Here is a 6,033-nt window from a genome sequence, read left to right on the forward strand (position 1 = left end):
CTTGTAGCCTACTGGACTGTGAGAGAATAAACTTCTCTTTGTTGAAGCCATCCACTTGTGGTATTTCTGTTAGAGCAGCACTAGATGACTAAGACAGTGGGGTTTTGACATGTATCAGTAGATGAAAACAGAGCCTCTCTTTCATAGTCCCCATTCTCTTCCCTGTTAGCTCCTTATGTGCACTGACATGACCACTCCAAGATTTGGGGTAGATGTGCCCCAAGAACCAGACTGGTTTCTTCACACCACTGAATGGCAGCCATTCCTCACTTAGAACACTTGATGCTCGTATGGCCCTTCATTTTGATAAACAACTGGAAAGTCATGCAGATAACCTATGAATATGATTTGTCTTAGGAGAAAATACCAAGAGAATTAATCTCCATATGCTTAACCACCAGAGAGTAAATCGCAGGCACCAAGAATCACTAAGTGTACCTGGTAACAACGAGCTAAAAATGGAAAAAAAAAATCATGTTGTTGTTATATTCTTTTCCCTCCAAGGTATTCTCTGATAAACATCACAAGCTCCAAGGGAATTGTGAACAGTAACCTAGTAGGGTGGTTGATATTAGATATCCATTCTTTTTTCAAACAGTCATTGTATTTTTGGCGATTGGATATACAAGATTAAGTGTTCCTACCTGATTGGAAACCTTCTTGTCCTTAATTCATTGGCTATATTGGATTTTTTTTCTCCTTGGATCAGACCTTCAGATTTCTACTAGAAATCACTCCTTTGGGGAGACCAGGCCTTCTCAGAAACTCAGGAAACTGAAATGAAGACAGCAAGGGAGAGGAAATTATCTGTACATGTAGATTTTACTTTAAGTTTTAAGTAAACATTCAAGCATAGTGAATACATTCTGACAGGATTACAAGTTATATTCTGGGCTTTCAAGCCAAGTAGAGACTTCAAAAAAGGTTACTCAAGACATAAAATGAGCGCAACCATGGGCAAGTTTTCTAAGTTTTTTTTATTCAAAATTCAATAAGTCAGGATCTTTAGGCAATTATTTAATTTGATGAAATTCAATTACTCATAAAATAAACTTAGGAACTTGTGGAAAAATATTTCACAGAGACCCTTAATTTGTAGTATCCATTACATGCACACAAGCTTTTTCTTTTTCTTTTCTATTTTGGGTGTGTGTGTGTGTGTGTGTGTGTGTGTGTGTGTATGTAGCTCTTTTTGTAACAGTTGTGAGGGGAGAATAAATCTGTTGATAGCTATGCAGTGATTCAGAAAGCTACATATTAGGGTACAGGAAAAGGCAAACGAAGCAATAAAAGCATGAGACTGATTCCAAAATAATAACAGCAGTTTTCCTGACTGGCTAAGGGAGCAGACTCCTTAAATGACAGTCACACCTGTTAGAGATCATCGGCCCATGAATTCCACACCATTATTAATGGAAAGTGAGTGGCAATATCTCTCCTTCCCTGCCCTCATTGGCTGTTTATCTCTCTCTTCAAGGTCATGCTCTTTCCCATTTGTTTACAAACATTAGGATCTAGGAGAATTGACACATACTGTGACATTCCTTGGTCCCTGTGCCAGTGATGACCCTGCAAGCAGCATTAAATTGTTAAAACCCCACCCATTGCCATTGAGTCCATTTTGACTCATAGTAACCCTAATGGACAGAGTAGAACTGCCCCATAGGGTTTCCAAGGCTGTAAATCTTTGCTAAAGCAGATTGCCACATCTTTCTCCCTTCAGAGCAGCTGGTGGCTTTGAACCACCAACCTTTCGATTACCAGCCAAGCACTTAACCACTGCACCACCAGGACACCTCATTGAATTGTTAGGAGGCTAGACAGGTGTGAAATTGTCTTAGATCAAGTTTCCCCAGAAGCAGATTCTGAGGCACACATTTGAATGCATATCATTTATCTGGGAGATGGTCCCAGGGAGCCTAGGAGGGGAGTGGGAAAGTGAGACAGAATGGAAGGAAGCCAATAGAGGTGCCCTACTGAACAGATTACTCCCATGGGGGATGACTGTTGCTCCTGCAGGGAAGTTTGTGAGACTCATGCTTCACAATTATCCCAAAATTATGCAAAAGCTGAAGTACTTATCTTCCAACTTCCATCTAGCATTGGCTAAGAGCTACTTCCAGATACATTAACTCCCAGGTACTGGCCTGCCCTAATGTAGATAATTGCATGTTATTTATCAGTCCTCTGTCAGTATGTAGTGAAATGATGAGAACCAGGAAGGTGGAGGTTGGGTTCTGTCAACATCTGATACAATGGTGGGATTATTAGTATTGTTAATAATTGGCCTGCAAGTCCAAATGGATAACCTTAAGTTCCTGGATTAATGGTTATACTTTGAGGTTTTTAAATATTGATGTATCAGTAACAATTCCCTCTATTAAATCAGGTCTGTTATTGTTGGGTGCCTTCCAGTAGATTTTCGACTCATAGCAACCCCATGTGACAAAGTACAACCGCCCCATAGGATTTTCTAGGTTGTAATATTTATAGAAGCAGATTGTCAGTTCTTTTGCCAGCAGAACCACTGTGTGGGTTCGAACCACCAACCTTTTGGTTAGTAGCTGAGTGCTTAAAGGTTGTGCTACCAGGGCTCCTAAATCAGGATTAAGGTCCTAAATTCCTAATCTCCTGGAAAATTGTGGGCATCTTTGACAGAGCCCTAGTAAAAAAAATGAAACTAATAACATTTCAAGTTGACCATTCATCCATTGATTTATTAAACAAACATCTACTGAAAATCTAATGTATCTTAGGAATTAAACAAGGCACCAGGGTTACCATTATTAAAATCATTATCTTACCATCTAGAATTAAATCTATTGGGATAACTAGATACGCAAATGTACAATTACTGTAGAAATTATCACAGAGTGCTATGAAGAGACATAAGACAGGACCTTAATACATGATGTGGGGGCAGCAGTAAAAGGAATACTAGCAGGGTTTCCTGTAGAAGGCAATGATAGAAATGGATCTGTAATATGAAAGAAGGGCGAATGTTTCAGGTAGAGAAAAAAGTAAATTCAGTGTCAAGAAAAAGAATGGCTGAGGAATAGAACAGAAAAGCGCTCCATAGACAACTGGTATAAAGAGTGCTCATAGGGGTGTTAAAAAAAGCCAGATCATGAATGGTCTATGTATGAACCAATCATGTAGAATTTTATCCTAAGGAAGATGGGAAGTCACTAAAGTATTTGAACTGGAAAATTGAAGTTAGAAGAGAAGAAGAAGGAGGAGGAGGAGGAGGAGGAGGAGGACAAGAAAGAGAAGCTCTAGAAGAACTCCTAGAAAAGTTGATTTACATAACATGATTTTTGTTTTGTTATGTTTTTATTTCAGTTTTTGAAAGATCACTGTGGATCTTTCTAGAGTGGTGGATTGTTGGAGAAGGGTGGTAGCAAGCCTGTATACAAAAGATTAGTTATTAGTCCATTAATATAAGTCAAACAAGAAAGCAGACAGAAATTGGTAATTGACAATTCCTTCAAAAATGTTGAGCCAATGTTTTCTAGCCTCCATAGTTTCATAAGAGAAATCTGCTGTTGTTTAAATTGATTATTCTCTATAAGTAATGCATTGTTAATCTCTGCTTTCCTTTTTATTTTTTCCTTTGTATTTATTTTTCAGGATTTTAATTATGATACATCTTGATGAGTATCTTTGTGTTTATCCTATTTGAGGTACACTTAGGTTCTTGAATATGTAAGTTTATGTTTTTGCCAAATTTGTGAAGTTGTCAGTTAATTTTTCTTTGAATACTTTTTTAGTCCCACTTTCTCTTTTTTCATTCTGAGATTTTGATGATATGACATTAGCTCTTTTGTTATTGTCCCACAGGTTCCTGAGACCCTCCTGCTTTTCTCTCCCCTGCCATGCCCCCCGTCAATCTTTTCTCTGTTTTTCATTTTGGTAATTTCTATTGATCTGTCTTCAAGGTCACTGATTCTGTGCTCTTCCATCTCCACTCTACTCTTGAGCCAATACAGCAAAGTTTTTATTTTGATTATTGCATTTTTCAGTTCTATAAATTTCCATTTAGAAAATTCTGTAACGTCTATTTCTTTGCCTAGATTTTTTATTTTTTCATTTATTTCAAGAGAATTTATAATTATTTGTTGAAGCATTATATGATGGATTATTTAAAATTATAATTTTATTATTCTAATATCTCATTTATGTCTGTTCGGCATCCTTTGATTGTATTTCATTCATGTTGTGATCTTCCTGGACCTGGGTTTGATGAGTGATTTTCAATTGTAGTCTGAATATTTTTGATGTTACATTATATATGACTCTGGATTCTAATTTTTCTCCTCCTCCTTCTTCTTCCTTAAGCAGCCATCTTAGTATATTGAGATGTAGCCTGAGGTCTGGGTCGGGGGGTATGTATGACATTCCACTGGGCTTTGTGGATACTACCACAGCAGAAGTAGAACACTTACTTACATTGCTTATTGCAGACAGGCAGGGTGAGAGCTCAGTCCACCCCTTGGCCCTGGTGACACCTTTCTAGAGAAAGTGGGCACTGACTCACACCACTGTGCTGCCTCCAGGTAAGGGGGGTGGAAGCTCAGCTCCTCAGTAAACCCCAGTGACACCAGATGATGGCCATCTCGTTGATGATGGGTGTGGGGAGAGGCTCCTCTTTCCACAGAGCTTCACTGACACCAGAGTCGGGAGAAGAGAAGTGCTAATTTCCCCTGCTTTGCTCTACCACATTCGGTCTCCTTGCTTCAGGGTGGATGTGGACGTTCAGTACCCTACTGGGACTTGCTCACACCAGATTTCAGGGAAAAGTGGAATGCCTTCTAGCCCCAAGTACAACATCCTGTTCTTATTGATGTCAGGCAGGGTTGGACTCCAGTGACTGTAGGGGATGCGGGGGAGATGAGTGGTGACTAGTCCCACCAGGACCACTTCCTTAAGTCTCCTTGCTTCTGGGTAGAGGTTGAGGCCCAGCTACCGCTTGACCACACTGAATCAACTCTGGTGGGAGAATGACAGTGCTCCCTGCTTCTACCAGGCAAAGAATAGAAGATTAACTTTATGCTCAACTATGCCATTGCCATCAGATGAGGAAATTGGACCACACTGCCCACTTCTGGAAGGTGGGGGTGGGATGGGATGTAAGATCAACTTCTCACTTGGTTCCACTGAAACTGTAGGGCTTGGTGTAGTTTTTCCATTGGTGTTTGGCAGGAGTAGTGTGGGTGTTACCAAAAAGGCCTATGTTGTTAGTAGTCCTTTGGCTAGGCGGGACGGGCTTTTCTTGGAGCTTTTTTTTGCCTATGCCTGTTGGTGGTTATGGATTAGTGGCGTTTGTAGTATCCTGCCTGAGATATATGGGAGGCAATATGGAAACTCACCACCATGTCATTCCTGAAGTCCTGAGGTCCCTAGTAAGTCTGCCTTCTCTTTTCACCCTGCAGAGTCTTCCTATGCTGTTTATTATGTTATAACCCTGTGGGAAGACCTGGAAGGAATGGGGCTAATTTTGGCAGAACCAAAAGTGTGGTTTCTCAAAAGTTAGCAAAGTGTTTATAATTTGATTTTATACTATTAAAAGTCAAGTGTTCTTTTGGAATTGAAATTTACAGGTAAACAAAGGAAGGAGGCTAGAATAATCCATGTGGTGATAAATATATTGGAGACATCAATATAAACTCACGTTTAGCTTAATATAGATGCAGGCGGCTGCATATAAAAATATTATAGATATGTGATACATCTTGGATAGTATACATGCATATGTCTCCTTGCTCAGCCAGCTGAGTGGACCTAGAAGCAGCTACACACCATTTGCAATGAGCACATTTATTGCCCAGATCTTGGTTTCTTAATGAATGTATAAATCTCCTTCCCTTCATTGATATTGATGTTGAAAAAACCTAAATAACTCTAAAAGGGTTGATAACTCCAATTTAAGAAGCAATAATTCTTGCTTGGGTTCTTGGGATCATCTTTTTGGAAGAACCCACTGAATAAATCAAAGCAAACTGTCTATAAATACTGGATTTCTTTTCAGTGTTT

General features: G+C 39.4%; 1 protein-coding gene across 1 annotated transcript in view; it reads right to left on the reverse strand.

Annotated features, from left to right (window-relative positions):
• Window positions 1-776, reverse strand: part of PKIA (cAMP-dependent protein kinase inhibitor alpha) — a 33,128-nt gene extending 32,352 nt beyond the window's left edge. The window contains exon 1 of the mRNA XM_004386008.1: window positions 645-776. The gene's annotated coding sequence lies outside the window, so the exon portion shown is untranslated. The remainder of the gene's footprint in view (window positions 1-644) is intronic.
• Window positions 777-6,033: the final 5,257 nt, after the last annotated feature.

This window comes from Trichechus manatus, unplaced genomic scaffold, assembly GCF_000243295.1.
Source record: "Trichechus manatus latirostris isolate Lorelei unplaced genomic scaffold, TriManLat1.0 scaffold00152, whole genome shotgun sequence".
Lineage (NCBI taxonomy): Eukaryota > Metazoa > Chordata > Mammalia > Sirenia > Trichechidae > Trichechus > Trichechus manatus.